Source organism: Perca fluviatilis, chromosome 1, assembly GCF_010015445.1.
Source record: "Perca fluviatilis chromosome 1, GENO_Pfluv_1.0, whole genome shotgun sequence".
Classification (NCBI taxonomy): domain Eukaryota; kingdom Metazoa; phylum Chordata; class Actinopteri; order Perciformes; family Percidae; genus Perca; species Perca fluviatilis.
Genome location: NC_053112.1, coordinates 13,750,942 through 13,773,419, shown reverse-complemented (window position 1 = coordinate 13,773,419; position 22,478 = coordinate 13,750,942). Strand labels below are relative to the sequence as shown.

The following is a 22,478-nucleotide window of genomic DNA, read 5'->3' as shown; positions in this document are numbered from 1 at the left end:
ACACACACACTTGGTTGTTTACTTACTATACCTACTTTACTGCTCTAACTAAAAGAGCTTTCGGAAAGCGCAGACCTCCGCAAAGGCATGCCCTACCTCACAATGTTAATGCAGTGGGAATTTTCCCAGTTTGGAACTCATTTTTCTGATTATTTCGACACTTCATGAATACAACACAAACCCCCATCCCGCAATGTTAACATAATTAAGAAATAATTTGTGTATCTGCCCCTTGATCTGGATCCCACCCCACATTTAATCGGTTCTTCCTTGGCCCATACTGCACCCTTCCAAGTTTCATGAAAATCGGTCCAGTAGTTTCTTCGTAATCCTGCTGGCACACAAACAAACCAACAAACAAAAGGACAAACCAAACCTCCTTAGCGGAGGTAAAAATGTGTTGAGATTTGGCAGGTGTGTGCTTCAGACCTTCTGCAACCTACAGATACCCATAACACCCTTCTCTGAGATGTTTATGTACATCTTCACAGAAGCATAAATACAGCTTAGGACATCCTGTAAAGGTATAACAAAATAAAACAAGAGGTTGCTTGTCACAAAAGGGTACAAAACAAAATGTTCTATTTTTAAAGTTCAAGTGCTTGAACAAAGACCTCTCAAGGATATTCTTAAAATTGTGATCAATACAGGAATTAAAGCAGATTGGTCTCTGCTTGTAAATGAGCATTTACTTATGCATAATGTTTTCCCAACGCTCACCTTCAGTCAAAAATTGAATGTTGGGAATTGGGGAGGTACAGATTAAATTATTAGCAATTTATCGAAGATGTTTTATCAATATTAATATAGTTATGAATATGTGTATTCATAACTTTACCAAATTGACAACAATCAAAACGGGGCACCACCCTGAACTCAGGGGCAAATAACTGAACTGTGGAAACAGTCTCAAAGGTGGTGTTATCGTTAAAATACGGCTCCTAATTAAGTTGTATCTTTAACAGGAACAAAAGAAGGGTGAAAGATCGAGCACTGACCTGTATAATCCAGCTGTTATTATAATACAATACACAAATAACCACACAACAACTTCTTGTTAAAGTCTAATAGGATTTATTTAACTTCAAAAATACTGATGGTCAATCAATAATTCTTCAATCGTCAAAACTCTATCGACTTGTGAGAGTTCTAGCAAACAAAGCAGCAAGCAAGCTGGTGTGTGTATGTGTGTGTGTGTGTGTGTGTTTTCCCAATGCTCACCTTCAGTCAAAAATTGAAAATGTAGTCTGGAAATGGTTTCAGAAGAACAACATAACAAAGTAACATGCCAACCAATATTTTCTTTGGTACAGAAACATCAGATGGTGGCTACAGAAAGACTTGTTATTTAGATGTATGTTAATGCTAATAAAAAGTTATATTAACACCAGCGTTATTCTTTAGGAATAGTATTTGAGTATATGTACTGCATTACTTTCCATCACTGAATAAATATACATTTATATTTATGCACATGCACATGCATATGCCAATACACACACTTAAACTCAGACTTGATCCAAGGAAAGGACAGGGACCTGAGCATTCCTCTGATAGGCAGTTAGCGTGTGAAGTGACATAGACATGCATGCAGAGCCTCTGAAAAATACACACACACAAATACAAGTGGAAGCACACGAATGCACGCACGCACGAACGCACGGACGCATGCATGCACGCACGTAGAGGCAGAGCTGGCTTGCTCTCTTGATAGGCAATTAACTTCCTTCAGACACCTCATCAGCAAGTGAACAAAAAATCCCCCTTCAATCGGAGACACAAACACACACACGTCCTCACAGCTTTGCATATGCAGTGTTCACTGAAGCATTGATATGCAGCGTGAGCGGGAGAATCTGTTCCCATTGCTCACGCCTTAGCATTGCTAAATTTCAAATGCATGTACACACTCACATACACCCGTTGGAGGGATCAGGGGGCAGATGATTCGTCAGGAGTCCTGCTGAGTTAAGTAATCACACTCGGGTGTTTAATCACTAACGAGAACCTGATGAGGCTCTTTAATTAACACAACGCTAATTGAAGAGGGCTGGCGAATCACAGCTCTCTGTCCTGTCAATTATTTGAATAATTAGAAAGCAAAGGATTGTGGGCGAATAGCCTCCAGCTGTAGGTAGGTCAGAGGCAGTTTGTGTAGCCTGGCAATGCATTAGACAAGCTCTTTTGTGGCTTCTTTCATATCTCAGATTATTTCACATTGTGTGGATGTAAGAAGTCTGACAGATTTAATGAAAAGATTTGACATTAAAATACTTTTTTAAACAAGTCTAAATGATATCAATGCCTCCTCCTCATCTTGGTGGCCAAATTGGTTTTGGTAAGTACAGTGGGAACTTTTTGTATAATCTTGCTTACAGTGTGCTTTCTAATGACACTGTTTTGGTTATGACATGTAACAATGTGAACAGACAACCAACTTGTCTTGTTACAACATGACAGTATCTTGATATGATGAGAATCTGTTCAAACATTTGAAAATTACACACACATCTTGCTATTATCTCCCTGAACATCTCCATAGAAACTGCCAATCTTTTTCGCTGGTATACTAGCTAGCTGCAACAGTAGGAACATGCAGATCGAGTACCTAATGACTAATGGCTAATTACCTTGCATACTGATGCCCCACTTTAATTTAAAATCAGTATCCCATTGTTGTAGAAGTGGCAGGGAGTACTGAGAAAAGATGCAGCACAGACCCAGGATGTTAAATACAGCACAACTTTATACAAGCCTATAAAGTTATGTAATTATTATTCAGCTGTCTATTTCTCTGATTTGTTCTGTGTATCTGTGACTGACTATCAAATTATCATTTCCTTAAGGCCTAGTAGCGAATATTCTACAGCTCAGTACTGGTCCAAGCTTTCACCGCAGAGTCATTCTTTTACTTTACTGATACTACCTCTTTAAATCAACAACTGTCAACACCAAACCTAACTAACCCTAACCCTAACCCTAGAATGTAGTGATAGCATATGATAGTAGTTGTGCAGGTATGTTTTAGGACTGCTTACTAAATGTAAATGATTGGAATCATTAGTCGAAAAGCCACAGAGTTGAAAACTGCACTTTTGTTTTTATAAACTATGTGTGAGTTGTTATAGGAGATTAGTGTGGTGCGGGTGCTCTGCAGGTGTACTGAACTGTCTTATAACTGGAGGTAATCATCCGTTAAAATGTGTTTGGAAGTCTTTAGAATTCATCCTCTGGGGTCCACGAGTGTCATGGCGATCCCTAAAGATGTAGTCAAGATATTTCACTCTGATCCAACGTGACCTTTATGTAACCAGGTAAGCTAGGAACAAATTCTCACTTGCAACAACGACCTGTCACATTGACACAGATACATATTCATACCAGGGAGCTGCCCAGTACAACCACAGTCTGATCTGCTTGACTCTGAGCAGCTCCACTGGAGCACCTCAGTGTTGGTAATGAGGGAGGGACAAGCGCTGCTCTTTCACTTCCCCACCCAAATTTATCCTGTTGGTCTGGGTATTGAACCAACGACTTCCTGGTCACAAGCTCGCTTCTCTAACCTTTAGGCCACCACTGACCAAACTAAAGGCAGTGGTAACATGAGTCATGTTTCCATCTAATTGTGTAGCAAAAAAAATTTAATCCAACTTTTAAAATGTCCCAAAAAAAAAAGAAAATGCGAATTAGAAGCGTTTCCATCAACTGGTTTATAGCGAATAAACTAGACTACACAAAACGTAGTTTTGTCACAAGTTGACGTTACGCATGGTTGTAGATTGCAAACCGGAGTTTGCTAAATCAAAGAGTTTTGAAGTTAGAAGTTCTTTGGCTAAATGGAGAGAGGTAGCATTCTACAAGTTGGCCACCTGTGCAGAAAACAGGGTTGTGGCAGAGATATTTGGTGTCAGCGAAACAACCGTTCACCACTGTGTATGCGCGGTGTGCAGGGCCATACGATTCAAGCTGTTGAACCAATTTGTCAATTTACCTGACGTGGCTGAGCCAGGCTATAGCGCATTGCAACTCCACTACGCACCTTGTGCCATAAGTGTACGGCGCACTGGATGGGACCCATTTCCCAATCCTTCCCTCACCCGATGGATAGTGGGACTATAGTCATGTGAGCTACATGTTCGCTACGTCACAACTTATTCGGCAAAACTGTTTCCATTTCCCATTTTCGCATTAAAAAAGGCAAAAACCACCTCAAGCGAGCGTAAAAAACGTTTTTGCGAATTTGAGGATGTTTTTTCCGGATTTTGCCGTTTCCATCAACATTTTCTTCAATAATATACGATACTTCAAAATGCGCATAAAAATATGATGATGGAAACATGACTATGGTTCCAAATACAGATTCTCCCTTGACCAGACTAGTGGCTATTTTAGCTAGTGGCTAGTGGTCTTTTTCACAGCACATATTTTGACACAGCAGGAAAAGCACAGGTGTAAATAATAAAACTGATGGCTTAATTCCATTTAGCCGCTTCCGTTTCTGGTATTGCTCATGCTGGCTCACTGTCACACTGTCATGGCTTACTGGGACACTTGAATATAATGAAGCCATCGTTAATCTTATTAGTAAAACCATTGCTTTTCATACTACCACATGCCAAAATGCCTGCTGCTTAACTCAGGTCAGGACTTATAAAACCTTGATCAAGTAGTTTGGAATATTAAGCTATTAATGAAGATCTACTGACTGAATAGTCATAACTACATAAAGTGAGTGCAAGTAACTAATAGAGTGCCGGATATTTTCGTTACCCAGACTGTGAACTGGATATTGCAAACAGAGATGTTTGTTCTCTGTAAGCTCTTCTACAAACAGTACTGTTGTTGATTTTTATCTGTTTCTTTCAAAATAATTTCCTGAGATGATTTTTTCAAAATAAGAGACTAAGATTATAACCTTTTATTTGCATCTAAATTGTAAATGTTTTATGGTTCCCTTGAATAAGTTACAAATATATAATCAAACATTAATGAATTTTGAGTTGCAGAATGGAATATTATCCATCAACAGCTACAATAAAAAGAAAAATAGGAGCTGGGTTTGCTAATTACTGTACAGTACATTCAAATTCAACTTGTTTCTCGACTGCTCAAAGCCAAGAGACAAGCGGAGAGCTTTCTCAATCCTTTGTTCAACACAGATATTCATGTTTCTTAGACTGAGTGTCGGAACATTTGGCCATGATTCATAATTTACCATGAATGTACAAACATTTACAGAAGCTGATAGGATTCTGACATCTGTGAGCCTGTTGTAAACAACCTAGCAAATGTTCGCAAACTTTGTTGAATCCTCTCTGTGTCAGCGCAAAGACTGAATATACCACATGAAGAGTTTACAGGATTTGGATTGGACTATGTTGATTATAGCTTCTCTGTTAAAGTGGGGGGAGAAGTTTGGTAAAGTTTTATATGTCAGAGAGGGGGGGGGGGGGATGCGGGACCGAACATGGCAACACGGGGGGGGATTAGTGTTTTGTTAATGAGGATTACCGTACAAAACGATGGAAGGCAACTAAGCTGAGCACCACCGTCATCAAACCGATTTAGTTCCTGGCTCCTATTTAGAAGGATTACCACACAATGTTATTGTAATTAGAATTGTTCTACCAATGAGTCTGTTGAAGCTATTCTTGTCCGTTGTTATTTTGCTAATGTAGCGGCTAGTGTTTGCGTATTTGCTCTGCTAGTCACGGTATCACGTTTTACGTGTCCAGGAGACCTTGTTGAGGTAAATTTGCAATGCTAACATTGTTTGCATGTTACAGCTCTAAGTCAGTGTACAAAAACACCAACGGCATCGCTACAGAGATATAAAACTACAGATTCTTCCTCTACTTGAGCAGGAGGAAGATTAACCTGAGAAGTATTTTCTTCTTTCTCCCTCCTCCTTTTACTTCCCCCCAGAATGCTGCTGATGTCTGTTTATAGGTTCCACACGGGAAAAGGACAAAGGTTTAAACAGAGGGGGGATTTCAAAAGATAATTAAGAAGGAACGAACAGGCAAACTATTGAAGGAGGCACGAAGGAGGGATTGGGAGCAGGGAGGATAACAGAGGAGCGGAAGCTACCTTTGTTGTGTCTCAAACAAGTGGATCAACTCAACTGCTTCTCAAACGCCATGAATATGTATTATATCACGTTATTCATCCGGCGCTATTGTTCCACCTCAAATTAGCTCCCACCAGAGGAACACTGAGGCAACACAAAAGAAAATTGGGCAAATAAAAATCGAACAAAAACAAAAAAAACAATAGAGCTGTTCTTTTTATGTCCACGCAGGTTCTTTTGTGGCATTAGAGGAATCTTCAGAGATGACTCGCTTTTATTCAAACGAATAATGACTTTTTTTGAGGAAACAGCTCTAATTAACATCTATTTGAATAATCAGATTATTCTACATTCTTAAAATGTGCTGGTGAGAAAACAGGAATATATAGCAGGAGTATGTCTTTTGTCATCGCGCACTTATACACCAAAGGTAATATGAGAAATACTTAACGTTAAACCTCTTTTTTTTCACAGAAAGATGTAATTAAGGGAGGTTTATCGCTGGATGGGAGATTTCATGTGAGTATGTAGCTGATACACATTTCAGATATTGTTTTATTATATGCATTCCTATTTCATCCTATTTTTTTCTTTGCCTAAATCAACTAATTCTGAAAATGTCCAGATTTCACAATTTCTGTGTGGCTCTAATGTAGGTCTCTCGGTCGATCCGCCACTTTGGTGGTTGGAAATATCTCATTAAAGTGGCTATATGTAACTTTCAGTTTGTGTTGATTCTAGCGGCCGCTTTGGACAAAAGCTGTTGTAAAGGTCTTTTCTTTACGGCAGCGTATTGCCCACCGTACATTACTGAGTTAGCGTTACGGGGAGGTCTATATAGTCTCGATGAATGTTTTACTCAACCAGAAAATCATTAATTTACAATAAGAGAATAAGTTACAGATGCATTGTTGCATTTTAAGTGTTGCAGACAGTGACTTACTGTAGCCTACTTCTGAATGTATCGTGAGCTAAACCGGGTGTAACTGTCACTGTGTCACGAGCCAAAGCATTAAGAGTTTGTTGTAGCAACCAACGTTATAATAACTTAGATTAATATAGCGCATTATATGAAACCCACAGACGCTAAGTAACGTTACAGGGGGACAAGGGAAAAGAAAATAGTAAGCCAACACAAACACGGACTAAAAGGAAAACGTCCGCGCTAAATGGAAGGGGGAGTAATTTAATGTCGGCTACTGACGTACAACCACATCACGCATTGTAACGTTTTTTATGAATGAAATAGACATTTATATACCTGAGGGCCAATTTGGGGTGGGGTTGTCTTTCACTTTCGCTTTCAGCTTTTAGTTGTTCCCCAGTATCAATTATGCAATTAGGCCTATACACTATAAAGAAATCTCCTGCTTCCTTTTTACCTGGCTCCGCTCGCATTCGCTAACACAGGCTTTTCCGGTGTTACAAAGAAATCTGTGACCCATCAGAATGTGTTACTGTAGCGCCGTCTGCCTATTCTGTGACTTCGCGGGAAAAATCAAACCCGGGCAGATGCTTTACTAAAACCTATATAAAAATAGTGTTCTTTTCACTGTTAGTCTTGTTTGCTGTTACAGGTCATTTAAGACCATTGTCTGAAAAATGACAGCGCTTCAGAAACATTAAAATGTTACATATAGTCACTTTAACTAATGGATGGATTGCCATGGCATTTTGTGTCGGCATTAATGGTTTCCAGAGGATGAATCCTACTGACTTTATTTTGACAAAATGTTCATCAACCCATCAGGAAGAATTGTAATCTCTTTGGTGATCTTACATTTAAATCTATCACCCTCATCAGGTCAAAGTTTTGATTTGTCCAATACTTGTACCTAGTACCTGTACTAGTACCTGCAACACTAATATAATTTCATATCAGATCTAATTAGCAAATGTTATCGTTCTAACATGATAGTAAATATCATACTTGCTAAACATTAGCATGTTACTAGGACTGGTGTCTCTAATGCTGTGTCCATGTCCTAACGTTAGCCAGCAGCAGCTGAGCTGGAAAAATATCGGCCTCACAGTTGTAATTTCATTTCATTTCAGGAACGTCTGACTGTGTCGATGTCCCACTTGGTAAACTGAACTACCAACCCGTTCTCACTCCCAACTCATAAAATACTGGCGCTTGTTCAGTGGCTCTCAGCGTCAAATACAGACGCAAAAATCACCCTTTAGCATCTGTATGGAACGCACCAGGCATTGCTGCAGCTTGACCGCGGCGCTGTAAGATGACCGAGTATTAAGAGCGACAACGGTAGCGAGTAGTATGAAATACAGAAAATCTGTGTAAGGAGGTTGGTTGGGGGGGTGGATGGGTCAAACAACACAGAACTTTCACCCAGGAGACCGGGGTTCGTGTCCCGTCCCCGCGTGTCACTGAAACATGCGTTTTGTAACCCCACCCACGACCCACAGAGCGTCAAAAAGTGATGCCAAGGGTCCCGACCAAGCGCGTCTAAATATGACGCTAAAGGAGACTTTTTGGGCCAATAACAAACGCCAAAGGCACCTCACCAAGCGTCGCTTTTTGTTGCGATGGGAGTGAGAATCTTGCAACTACAGGAAGTGTCGACAAATTGTTTGCACAATTAAATCATTTAATGTGACTAACAACAAGGGTAACTGGTTTTCCTTTTCTTCCCATTCTGCTGACATTTCAATGCTGCATCAGCTTTGAGCATGTTAGCATGCTGATGTTAGCATTTAGCTTGAAGTACCTCTGTGCCTAAGTATAACCTCACAGGGCAGCTAGCATGGCTGTTGACTGCTAGTCTGGTTAATCCCTTTATTTCTTTGGTGCCTGTTAAGGCCATATTGTTATTTTCAAGTATTATACTGTATATGTTCTAATATCATTAAAGCTCACACAGTTGCTTTATGTATATTTTTAATGGTGACTTTTAGGGTGATTAAAGTTAGCTTTATATTTGGTTTGATCCTTTCCTAAAAAAGTACATATGATTTTAATATTTACGACATATTGTGAAATAGTGTGAATGTGTAAAACATTTCCGAAAAAAAACGTGCTGCTGGTAAAGATGTTGAAAAATCTGCATATTTGATTGAAACAAGCTTTTTGCCGTGTGACATCAATACGGAATAGGACATCAAGTAATTATTTTAAAAAAACAACCTCATTCAACATTTTCGCCGTCTCCTTGCCATTAGAGTAAACTGGATTAATTCTGCATTTTAATCATAACTTGCACCTTAAAATATTAATTGGATAAATAACACTAAATATTAACATTGATTTCTTACCAATTATCTGAGCAACATACAAAATGACAGAGAATAAAAGGAGTGATTTTGCTTTGCCATTCCCAAGTCAAACAATGAACATGAGACATACACACACACACACACACACACACACACACACACACACACACACACACACACACACACACACACACACACACACACACACACACACACACACACACACACACACACAAACAAACAAACACAAACACATATTCACACACTACTCTGGCACTAACACAATAATATAGGTAGCACTCACCTGGAGGAAACAGAGGAACAAGGGGCTAATTAGTGATGATGAGAAGTTAATTTAGTCAGACACCTCAGGTAATAGTCTCCCCCCTCTTCTGTCTTCATCTCTCTCTTTCTCACCTTCCCTCTCTCAAACATTCCCCGCTCTGCACATTTCTTCTTACTCTACAGCCCAACAATTTTCATGTTCAGACAAGGTGTCAAATGTTCTGTTTTGTGCTTTTTTTGTTATATCTCTTCAGTGTGTCTATGTCCCTGTCTGTCACACATACAAACACATATCCACATGTATTCTTCAGAGATCACAGAGGCTGCAAAGCAGGTGAGGTTGTCAAGTCGACTAAGTGGGAAGTTACATTATCTTCTGCTTTGACATTTCGGAATTGTGTTGCTGTGTGTGTATGTATATGTGTGTATGTGTGTGTGTGTGTTTGTGTGTGTGTGTGTGTGTGTGTGTGTGTGTGTGTGTGTGTGTGTGTGTGTGTGTGGGAATGAGAGGGAGAGAGCGAGCGGGCAAGATGGTTCCTGAGCTAAATGTTTGCTAGCAGGTGAGCCTGTTGTTGACAGATGGTGTTTGTGAGAGAAGCCCGCTCCCTGCAGAGTCTCACCCCAGGAAAATGCTCATGCTAAAACAGACAGGCCCACTGTACACACACACACACACACACACACACACACTTGTACATACTGTACATAGAGCACTATCACACTGTCGAGAGGGTGCTTAGTGTGGATTCACAACCCACAGGTGAGATAGACCACAAAGAAAAAGATACAAATAGTGAGGACAGGAAGGGGTAAACAAGTGGGTTTATTTCTTACTGCCATCCCATCACTGCCCTTTGTGTTGGGAAGATAAGAAAGAAAGAAAGAAAGAAAGAAAGAAAGAAAGAAAGAAAGAAAGAAAGAAAGAAAGACAGATACAAACACACCACTTTATATGTTTCCAAGTTGCAACTAATGGCTTTATTACAGTTTTTCGATTGCTAAACGACAGTGGGCACAACTGGAGTCACATGTGCAAAACTCAAACTACAGTCTGCACTACCTACAGTCACCCGAGAAACAGTTCACATCAGCTGCAAAACTCATTCAAAGCAACACAACTCTTAACACACGTCTCAAACAGTATGCACAGGCCTCACTGAGATAACACACACTGTCACTCAGAACACACGGAGGGTAAAAACACTAGCATCAAACACCAATACAGAAATTACAAACTTTTCATCTTTACAGTTTGAACAATTTGAGTGACTTGACACTACTCAACAGTTTATTTAAGGAAAAATATAGATTGTATAGCATACCAATTTTTACATAAGGTAAACAAGAAGGAATGAAAATCAGCAGTTTTCTCAATAAAGTATTTTGTCTCTAGTAATTTATGGAATTACTGGGAAAAAACTAAAGGTACATAACAGTACCAACGAATAGTGTGACTAATCCTGCCTCTCCAGCATCATGTGGCAAGTTTTCTTCATCACATTGGATGTCTTCATCATCTCTAAATACTAATGAATGTGGTGTTTCTATTGCTTTCACCTCCATTACTTTCTGAAAAACAGTAAGAACACAGTTTTACTATTGTAAAGATATAGTGTTTTTCACTTTTTTATAGCTGTGTACATAACCTCAGACATCTTACCTGGACATATTGGTATCTTTGCTCTTTTTACCCGTTTCTCTCAAACAGTACAGTGTATGATTGTTTCATTCTTATTTGGTGTTTTGTGTACAAAAAAGACTTTCTGAGCTTTCTCTGTATAAATACCATATATGTTCACTAACTAGTCTAAAACAAGACACCTGCTTAGGCTTTCAGCTAAAATTGCAATCAGCAGTGTTTGATAGGCCCCAGACTGAAATCTATTCTGTTTTGAATGTGTGGTTTACAGTTTTGACAGCAGTGTGTTAGCATCTGAACAAAGTGCTGTAAATCTACAGTGTTGTACGTTGTGGTTAAACTCATGGGATAAGTGTGTAGAGTTTTGAAAACTGTGTTCAAGCAATGAAAAATGAACTAGAGTTTGGTCCACATGAACTGCTGCTGTGCAGACTGGAGTTAGAGTTTTGCACATGTGACTCCAGTTGTGCCCACTGTCGTTTAGCAACGAAAAAACTGTAATGACTAGAATAGCATATTCTAATGCTTTATTGATAAGGAATAAACAGTTGAAGCCTCTGATATGCTGGCTTTTATGTATATGTTTAGGCATGCATGATGAAAGGTTGGGGCAGTAGCAGAAAGTAAGATCCTGACATCCACATCCGTTGTTTTCTATGTAAACACACACACCCTGGTGGCGTCTTGTCATATCCTGTCTAAACCTAGGACACAATCATCCTCGGACAGCACATCATACAAACTTCTTTTCTAAAACTATATATCAGTCATGGATTTTTCAAAAAGTTGTCCCCTATGATTTTTTTTACAAGCAGTGGCGACGAGAGCAGTATTGTATTGTACTTTAATTATTTAAATTAAGTATTACTGCTAGCACTCACCCACATATATTCTTCTCCAGCATACTGTTACTTTCTTTAACTCTCCAACTAGCAATTTATTTAACCAGTATGACAATACTGACAGTATAATAATTGATTACCATTTACATTTTCAGCTTTGATAACATTGCATTAAATTAAATTTGTTTAGTAGACACTTTAATCCAAAGCGATATGTGCCTTCAGCCATGTGGATACAACCCAACAAGTACATTAACTTCATCAAATATGCTGCTTCAAACTGCTTCAAGTGCTACATTAAGAAACAATTGATGACTTATTAGGACGTGAGTAAGTCATTAATAGTGTCTTACAACAAGACGTGCAGTTTTAAATAGGTTCTTCTACTATAATAAATGAGAATGAGTAGTTACAAGTTATAAACACCTTAAATACTATGCATTATTAAAAAGTGGTTGCAAAAACAAATACATCAAGAATAAAAAATAATGCTTTGTTTGTGTTATAATTTCAAACTCCGGTGGATTCATCAGGACTATGGTTAACTATTTCTCAGATCTCTGCAGGGTAAATCCAGACAGCTAGCTAGACTATCTGTCCAAATCTGGGTTAATTTTTTTAGCCAGACCTTCTCTTCCCGCAGTGCTGTGGAGGAAGGTCTGGCAAAGCGAGAATACAATAACACCAAAGACTTGTGACACCATTTTCCTCCCCGGGCGGCCGACACATAGAGAGCAGCCATTTTGTGCCTCTGAGATCAGATTAATAGTCTGGTGGCACCGCTTCCCATCAGCAGGTCCACTGGAGCGTGGCAACTGTGGAGGAGTCACGATTAGAGCTAATGGCAGACTAAACAGCCTTTAAGTCAGGCCTGTTGTGTGTAATGAGACTTTAAGTGTGATGACAAGAGTAGCAAGAGGAAGGAAGACCACAGCCTCACTGACAACAAGACGTTAAACAACCACTAAATGCTTTTAAAGTGAAATGTAGGTGAAGAATAAGCACACCAAAATAAACACGAGAGGAAGGAAGTGAGCCGTAAGGAAATATGACAAACGTGTCTCAGGGTTAAATAACAGTGCAATCTTAAGTCGGCAGAGAGAGGCAGACAGTCAAAGTGTTAGAAAGAGAAGAGAGACAGTGAGAGGAGGGGGAGCGAGTGAGAGCTCCTGTAATTAGTCAGTTAATTACATCTGGATGATGATCTGCTCGGGGGGATGGATGTTGTTTGAGCTGTGTGAGTGTGTGAATGTGTGTGTGTGTCTATCCTTGGCGGCTGTGTACACTCCAGAAAGCGTTTACTGAAATGGGAGCTAATTCTCGCTGTCTGAGGCCATTACGGTATTAATTTAATTTGGGTTAGCTGTCGCTAGCTCATTAACACATCTAATTAATTCATTGACATCAGAATTAAGTTGTTTCACTGAAAGTGACACCTCTGTCTCGTATAAGAGAGAGAGTGGGAGGAGAGGGAGTGACAGATTGAATGAGAAACGGAGATAGGAGAGGAGATGGAAAGGGATGATGGATTGAATCATATCCACAAGAAAAATACTATTAATATATTTTGTCAGCTGCGGTGAGTAGAGTCAATCTATTATGTAGGAAATAAGGAAGAGGAATGGAGGGTAAGAGGGAACACAGAGGTGCAGATAATGGCTGTTTAAGAAAAGAGAAACAAGACTAAGGGCCTTATTTTAACGATCTGAAACGCAAGTATCAAACGTGAAATGCAAGTAGCTTTGTGGGCGGATCTCGGGCGCTGTTGCTATTATACCGGAATCTTGCGCCCGACGCAAATCTAAAATGGGTTGGTCTGAAGTAGCTAGGTGTGGTTTGGGCGTAACGTGCAATAAACCAATCAGAGCGTCATCTCACATTCCCTTTAAGAGCAGGCGCGCTTGTTCCATGGCGGATTGCTATTATGACGGCGGATTTGCCTGGCACACGCCAGCGGGAGCTGTCCGGGATGCGGAAAAGTAATAAATGCCCGTCTTGTCCGGGTGGCGATGTTGCTGCGGGCTCTCGGGCGCATCTCCACATTCTGGAGAGGATTGCTGCAGCCATGGAGCGTGGGCCTCCAAACGCACCACCTGCTCCTGTTGTGCCCCTTCCTCCTCCCCCAACTCCATCTCCGTCCACCCGCTCCACCAGTAGCACATTGCCACTCCTGGACCAGATCCCGCAGGAGTGTCCAATCCCACCGTAGTTCAACATCACGTCTCCTTAAGTCCTCTAATATTTTCTCATTTCCATGATTCATTCGTCAACACATCCATGATTCATGGAAAAACAAGTCACAAAGAATGCAGCGACTTTTTGAGGACTGGAGTGTGAAGTGCCTCCTGACCTATCCAAATACCTGAATCGCATTTTCAGTAATATTTTTCCTTGTAATTATGTATGGTTTGCAAAAATGGGAACTGCTGCATCCGTGTAGATGAGAGAAGTAAAGTGTATGAGGTTGTGCACACGCTACATTATGGCCAAGCATGCGCCCTTAAAATAGCATCTGAATAACGCGCCACTGACTTTAGACCAGGTTTTTCCTGGTCAGTGGTGGAATTGTTTTCTGAAACTGCAAAATAGCACCAGGGAACGTTTGCGCCTGAACACACCTCCTCTTTTCGCTGCACCGCCCCCCGGAGCACAAATTCATTCCCTAATTTACCGACGTGCGTCTGTGGAGGGAAAAGTCCGCTGTGCGTCGGGTGCAAAATAGGAATGATACATGTGTCGGTGTACAAAGGCAATTGCGCTGGGTGCAAGATAGGGCCCTAAAAGTTGATTCTTTGGTGTTTTCTTGTAGTCATTTGAGAGGTGAGGCCTTCTGTGACTTGTCACTACAGAATGTATAGGACAAAAGGACAATACAACCAAAACACACCAATGACAAAACATGTACGGTAGTTAATCATTGGTTTAGGGACAGAAACTACTTGGTTATGGATAGGTGCCAAGCTTGCATCCCATTGTTCAAAGACAAACAGTTAGTGACGGTAGTAAATGGGAAACAAACAGCGAGCCCCAGTGTCCAAGTCACACACCTTGTTGACCCAAAAATCCTTGTCAACTTCTTCCCTTCGCCTTGTGTTGCTATGACCAAGTTACCCTTCTTTTTGCATTTGTTCCTGACAGACAAAAGTCATAATTCACTGGGCCAGTTGAGGTCTGCGTCAGTTAATACAGAGGCAAAGTCCCTCCCACTCTGGTGGACCTCATAGGACCTTAATTCGAGAAAAAAATATGTATGGTAGTGAACGGGAAGAGACTCAATGTTATTTTATCCTGTTTGAATTGAGCCACAAATTACATATATGATGTTCGTCAATTTAAAAGATAATTTTGCAAGTCAAAAACGTCACAGTTTGGTGTAGTTTTGTCATAGTACCACGTAGTGTTGTGTGACAAACTGAGACTTTGTTGACTTGGAAAATGATCTTTTTAACAGATGAACATCATGTGTGTAATCCATGGCTCAATGTTTTTTCCGAATTAAGGTCCCATGGTGGTCCACCGGAAAGGAAGGGAATTTTCCTCTCTATTTGAATGATGCTGTCATTGTTGTCATCAACAATGTAACTCAAATAACATTTCAGCCTTTACACTCAGCTTCCCCAGTGCACTCTTCCCACCCCACACAATCTCATGAACGAGTTTGACCCATAAACCATGCCAACCCACCTCCTTACGCGCAATTCAGCGCTGTTATACTTTGTCACCTCAATTTGTTTGCTCTTACAAGAGCCACGAGAGGTTGGTGTCTAACAAGAAACATAATTGTGGGTCATTATGAGCTGCTTGAATAATCGACCCATATGGTTGTTTTCTGGGTGAGGACGGCTGTTTTGCTACGTGAAGCACTTTGGGCTGCATGTTTGTATGAAAGGTGCTATACAAATAAAGTTACAGAGTTACATTTAGACTACAGTAGGCCAAGCAATCGTAGACCAGATCTAACCCTAATGATGGACCAGAAGTGGCAGTAGTGTACAATTTTACAATATTGTATGAGCATCACTCTTAAAATGTTTGACATTATAGCAGAGTTGCAGCAGATTTTATTCCCTTTCATGTTTAGGGTTTGTTATTAAAATGCGTCTGTTGCACAGAATACTGAAAAATATCAAAAATCTATAGGCAGATTCATAACCTTTTTTACTTATTTTTTGATTATATGGTTCCTGATTTTAATACTTGCCTGGTTTCTTGTGTTTAGACAACATTTATTTTTATAAATTTTTTATTTTTAGTTTTTGGCATCAGTATCGGACTTCAGGTATGTATTGGCATAGTATCAAGAGATTTCTTTACCAAACACATTTAAGAGCTGCAGCAGTTTTATTCTCCCCATATTCCAACAACAATATCTAAAACTTACACACTTCATCTGACTTTTGTATTGTACAGCGTAAATAAACCATAATGTTGTGATATGTAATCAAACGGTCACGCAGTACTCCCCATGTAAGAATACCTGAGAACATCGGCCAGTTAATTAGATTTCAGAGGATTATTTTGATGCATCCTGGCGTGGCAGTGTAGTTAGAGGTGGGACACCTTTGGAAGTGGCACGCGGTGTGAGCCTGGCTAGAGGTAGGGATTATTTGGATGTAACACACAGTGGGTTTCTTGTTAGAGGGGGGTGTCGTCACAGTCTGTCTCTGTGGTAAATTTGATTAAGGCTGGCGGGAGGAGGTGGTCCAACCGTGAACAGGTGCCCCTCACAGCTGAGTCGGGTTCAACCCTTGGTCTCTCTCTCCTTCTCTCTGACATTGTACTTCCGTCTCCTTCCTGCTCTTTGTTCTCCCTCCATCTATCCGTGTAATCGCTCTCTATTTTCACCGCTGTCTCTCCTCGCCACCACTGCCCCTCTGCTTCATCTGTCTCTGTTTGTCTTGTAATCGGTTGCAGGAAGGGAGGCCTCGTAGCACATTGAAACGCTTCTCCATCCTCGACTTGTCTTTTCTGCTGCGAGGCTTTCACTGACCTTCACAAACCTCACAAGCCTTCTCCCCCCTCCTGTTCACTTTATCCCTACTGACTATGTTTTCACCACCACCCCCTCTGTACTACCCACCTGTCTGGATCAATCTAGCCAAATATCAGACCACTGGATCAAACCCTGTCCACAAATACTCATGTTTATTATGCCTTTGTGTACTCATGTTAGTCTTAATTTGGTGTAAGATGGGATATCTAGCCTCTTCTTCCTTACACAACTTGGACCCACCAACCCCTCTACTGTCGGTTGTAAAAGCAAATTCTGACGAGAAGACAGACAAGAAACATGATGATGATCAGATAACAGATCAGACAGATTATTGATACAACTTTATTTGTAGTCAAACTGAAAGCAATTAGCTGAGTCACTGCACAGATCTCAGATTTTTACAGCCATTCAAATAGGTCTGGTGTTGTTCCTATTCATGTTTGTTTACCCGATTGGCAAAATCATACTGTAGCTGTTAGGTCATCATCTTCCCAACTGACCATATACCCAGCTCATATGTGTGGGTGGCGAATTAGCTCATATGTATGTGTAAATAACTGTTTTGACTGTGTGGAATTTGTTTACAATGTTTGGTGTGTTTGACAAAGTGCAGTGTGAACGCTTACAAAACCACATGAAAAATGCAACAATTTTGGAACTTCTGGAGAGGTAAGAGATTAATTACAACAAAAGAAACAAGCTAACTAGCTTTCTTTCTAGCTATCAACGCTAAAAGCACTGTGAGACAGTTTGTATCAGTGGAACAGGACAGTTTGGGAAATACATTTGATTGTGCACCTTTCTTTTCTTTTCCAAGGGAAGTTTGTTTAAAACTTCAAACTTCTTTCTCAGCAATGTTCCCACAACTCCAATAGCCAATAACTCAGTGAGTAGTGTTTCTAATAACAAATAGAAACCATTACCAAAACTACTAAAATAAACCAGAATCTGTGATCATATCTCCTTAACACTGTATCAGACAGTTATTCCCAGAGGAGAAAGAGAAAGAGAAAGAGAGAGAGAGAGAGAGAGAGAGAGAGAGAGAGAGAGAGAGAGAGTGATCGACAGAGAGAGAAGCCACCTCTTTAGTACTGAAGAGCTACATCACCAGCTGCAGCAATTAACCCCTTGTTCCTCTGGGAACCATTAGAAGGTAGAATAGCCTTTAAAATTGCATATGGCTGCAATTAGGGCAGAGAAAGTGATGAAATGATTTGGCTAGGATTTTTTTGTATAGATTTTTTTTTTTTTGGAAATGGCCCTTTTTATAGCACCATAAATTGGAATTAAAAGAGTAAAGTGCTTCAGCCTCTCATCTCCTCCTTCTCTCTTTTCTCTTTTCCTCTCCTTACCTCTTATCTCCACTTATCACCTCTCTTCCTTTCCTCTCCTTCTCTCCGTCTCTCTTCACCCTCCTCTCCTCTTCTTACTGTACTTATTTTCTCTTCTCTTTTGTATACTTCCTCACGTCTGTCTACCTTTCACCTCTCATGTCCTATCTCCTTCCTCCTCTCTTCTCCTCCTTTGCTCTTTTTTCATTTCCCACTTCCCGTCTTACTTTTCCCTCCTATTCGGTCCTCTCCTCTTTTGCTCTTTTGCTTTTTCCTCACCTCCTCTTTTTTTGTTAGTCTCATTTCCTCCTCCCTTGTGCGGAATTACTTTACGTTGCCTATTTATGTATATTTATTTCTATTTCTCACCATTAATCACCGGCATCTGTACAGCATCAACAGGGGTCGCCATTGTTGTTTATGTGTGTGTGACGTCAAAAACTGTAACTGGGAGTACAACGATCTGGCACGAGTTCACGAGTAGTAAGTTACGGGTTTGACTGCCGTTCCAGGGCACTTTCATGGGTGGAATGTTGCCTGGAACGCAGCATAAGATGACAATTTCATAAGTAATTTCGCCTTTTATCACAACACATTTTTTGCTTTTGATGCCATTTTGTCTCTAGTGACTTATATTTTGTAAATAAAGAGCGACAAAGTCTGTGTAAAGACGAATACTAGATACTAGATACTAGATCTTACCCACCGAACGATTCACCAAACAAATCCAGCAGACTTAGCAGCTAGCTGGGTTAAGGTTAGGGTTAGGTTAAAAGACAATGGTTTGGGTTACGTTACATCTCAATACTAATAAGGTGAGTCAGGGGATGGATGGGTCAAACTAACACAGGAAGTCAGCATTGATTACTTACTTAGCTTATAACTTAATTTACGTAACAAAAACATACTTATTTTAGCCCAAACCATGATTTTTTCCTGTTTGAAATGACAACGTTAACCACGTTTTCAACATTGACGAGTTGGAAATAAGAACAGGGCTTTAAATGACATGCTGAAAGCTTAAAATGCGTCGACATGACACGTGAAATATCCTTTAAAGTGACGTGCTATTTATATGCCTTCCTATAAGATCACATTGCTTTCGCCACTCGTCTTGTCTCCTCATTTCTCTTTTCCTCCTCTCCTCTCCTCTCCTCTCCTCTCCTCTCCTCTCCTCTCCTCCTCCTCCTCCTCTCCTCTCTCTCCTCTCCCTCCTCTCCTCCTCCTCTCCTCTCCCTCTCCCTCCTCCTCTCCTCTCCTCTCCTCTCCTCTCCTCTGCAATAACAGAGGGAGATGGCTTGAGCATCTGTGTCATCAGTGCACATTAATGTTCTAATAATATTCACAGATGTCATTTCAAAATTCTCCATTTGTTTATTTTTGCTCTCCGTCTCTCCCTGGAGCAGTGTCGTTTTCATCTACTTTTCTTTCTCCTGTCAATGAATCACAGGACTAATCACAGGCCCATCACGGACTTCAAAGCAGCCACTTAAGAACGCCTGTCTCAGTCACACACGTGCACATGTGCACACGCGCGCACACACACACACACACACACACACACACACACACACACACACACACACACACACACACACACACACACACACACACACACACACACACCTCTCCAGCAGCAGTGTTTTTGACTCATTCTTAATCGGGATAATTACACATGAGAGGAACTAAATGAGCGAAGGGTTGAGCAAAAAGGGAGGTAGGACAGAGGAATCAAGGAAGCGCTTCCTGACACGTTTGTATTCATTTGCTTATTATTTTGCTGCTGTAGTTGTTTGTTTACTCATTAAGGATAATCCAATTAAAGCACTTAAGAGCAGCTTTTGAAGAAGCGTACACACACAAACACATCTCAGAGTGGGTCCAGTCTTGGAGAGAGGACAGGTTGCGGAGGGGTCTGTAAAGCCTGCAGTTTCCACTCCTCCCTGCCACTACAAACAGGGCTCTGGGAAAGCGTGCCAGGGGCTCGGGGCGCTGAGACCATAACATGCCTCCATGGCGGCGCCGTGTTGGCTCCGGAGCTGGTCAGTCGCCTGCGACTGCATCCCCCCGCCCCCAATCCCCCTGCCCCCTGCGGCGCTTTCCTGTCATGTGTTGGCTGACTGGTCCCCTAGTGCACATATGCCCACTTACACTGTGTTCCTCTCTAATTAGCTGCTCTTGTCTACACAGGCGCACAGGCTTTGTTAAAACATCTCTATGCCTTTCCTGGCATGTTCTCGTCTTATACAAGTGAATCCTCCTCACATCGTCAGACGATAAGGCGGGCTCATTAATCCTGGCCTTGTGCGTTGCAGACTAGACTAATAAAGAGGATGCTCATGGCTCCAAACAAACCAAACAAGCAATATAATCTACAGGGCAGGGAGCGCAGGTTACCTTGGTAACCTGAGGGTGGAGAAATGCCTCTTAACTCATTTTTGTTGGTTTTCGATGAGTCATTTATTCAATCTACAAGATGTTGGCTCACTGCAACACTGCTTTTCCTCATAGTCAGATTTTATTACTCACTTATCAAATCGACGGCTATCGTTTTTCTTTGTTAATTTTTCTTCCTGTGATACAGGAAGAGAGAGAGGGAGAGAACAAGAGTGATTCCACAGTACTTTAGAGTTTGATCATTAATTATTAGTCTCCGGTTCCTCTGAGGAGAAGCTGATGACAGCTAATTAAGGATGAAGTGATGTATATGCTCTCTCTCTCTCTGTCGCCCACCCCTCGTTCCCTCCCTCCTTCCTATCGGCCTCTCTCCCTCCCTGCCCACCTGCCAAATCATATGCTGGAGCTAAAGACAGTAAATATACAGAATAAATGTGGGGACAACGGCATCACGCACTGTGTTTACCACATGCTTCACTGATCTTTCAGCAGCAGCGTGGCACTCGCCCTAAATATGGAGGATTTAGTTTGGAGTGAATGCAAACTACTTTACAGAAACTGGGGTGAAATGTTGGGTTGTTTTAAAAGTATAAGGCTAGCGTTAGTCAATTTTTTTCTTTGTCAACAATCTGTAAATCTATAAATCCGGCTCTCAATACTTTCTGACTTCGCTATCCTGTCTGTGGCTCTCAGCCCAAACCCCATTCATTCCTGCTAAAGACATAAATCTTTAAAAATCACAAATGTATAGTTTAATTTTTTAAAAGAGCCCAATAGATTCACAAAACAGCTGGACGTTGTAGTTTTAACCAAACGTTTCTTTAACAGGAGTAAATTGTGCATTTTTTGGGGACTGTTTATAGTTATGGAATAATACACATTTAGTGCTTTATTGAGTATTTATGACAACAGGAACATGTATATCAGGTTTAACTCAAAATAATGCAACAGTGTGTGCCACGTGCGTAACCAGAAGTGAAGTAACATAACCAATGTACTGATTTCAACCCAAACCACGATCTTTTTCTAAACTTAACTGAGTAGTTTTGTTGCCTCAACCTAACCAAACTGCAACTGTTTCACAACGTTAACAATGTCTTTCAAACTGCGACCCTTACGTTTAGATATGAGGACGAAAACCCCTCCTGTGTGTCGTATTTCCTGTCAATGCTAGGGGTGATAATTTATGAAACTCTTCTACGGGTCATATAAGTGTTACAATAAATGACCTACATTGTTGTATAGTTTGGAGGACTTGGAGAATATCACCAGCCTTATACTTTAAAGACAGGAATTGTTTTACCACTGGTGGCGCTATGCAGATAAAATTGTCACCACGATATGAGCGCAATATTTTTCAGGGCTCTCTGGCAGACAAACTATCTGTGGGGTGTATATTTCTAATTACCGTAAACATATTTTTGGCACTTTATTATGGCAATTTCTTTTTTATTTATCAGTCGACGTACAATGATACTTATATATCTGAAATAAGATAACTTCTACTAGTATATCGACCCGGCACCTTCGTTGGTCAACATCTAATAATAAAAGGTTCTATTCCATACCAGACAAATATGTCAATATGCAGAAATAATACACACTTTTTGAGTGTGCTTTTAATAGACACACTTATAATATAATAGTACAAGAATAGAACAAGAAATTGGAAGTGCTCCTCAGGGCC

The 22,478-nt window shown here is 40.6% G+C and overlaps 1 long non-coding RNA gene across 1 annotated transcript; it reads left to right on the top strand.

Annotated features, from left to right (window-relative positions):
* Positions 1–5,563: 5,563 nt before the first annotated feature.
* On the top strand, positions 5,564–8,227 carry LOC120558530. Its single transcript, XR_005639135.1, has 3 exons — positions 5,564–5,749; positions 6,545–6,589; positions 8,126–8,227. It is a non-coding gene; the product is annotated as an uncharacterized LOC120558530 (long non-coding RNA).
* The last annotated feature ends 14,251 nt before the right edge of the window (positions 8,228–22,478 follow it).